Genomic DNA, 564 nt, shown 5'->3' with positions numbered 1-564 from the left:
AAAATTCAGCTAAAAACTCGAACCGGAGAAGATTTCGCGACCGTTTGAAAAAAGTGTCCCCGTTTCAGACACTTCAACGGCTACTGGCAGCAAACCTGTAAAATCTCAAACGCTCTTTAAGGGGGTGTGAGTTCTCAGAGGTTTGATGAGGGATAGGGGGCCAACACAAGGGCCAAGCACCAGCACCCATCGCACGTCATGTGCGCACACCCCCCCGGCCCCCCTCCCAATCGCCGGAACCCCAATGCCGCCGGTCAGGTTCTCCGGCGGTACTCCGGCGATGCTCCGGCGATGCTCCGGCGATGCTGTCCCGAGTGAAAAAAATGCGGCACCAGCACATGCTGGAGCCAAGCATGGGCACCGTGGCTCAAAATCGAACTTCGGCCAAGGCCTCGACCATCAATGGCACATGATGACGCATGGTGATGGCACATGCATCGACCATCATCGGCATAGGCTGCCCTTCGGTACGGGCACTTGCCTCGACCGCCATCGGCACAAGCTGGGCCCTGGTGTGGGTTGTTGCCTCGATCACCAGCGGCACATGCTGAGCCTTGGTGCGGG

The sequence above is a fragment of the Durio zibethinus genome, unplaced genomic scaffold, assembly GCF_047325235.1.
Source record: "Durio zibethinus cultivar Kanyao isolate XHJ-2024 unplaced genomic scaffold, ASM4732523v1 HiC_scaffold_3, whole genome shotgun sequence".
In the NCBI taxonomy this organism is placed as follows: Eukaryota; Viridiplantae; Streptophyta; class Magnoliopsida; order Malvales; family Malvaceae; genus Durio; species Durio zibethinus.
The sequence above is the reverse complement of the archived record's forward strand: the minus strand, read 5'-3'. Positions refer to the sequence as shown.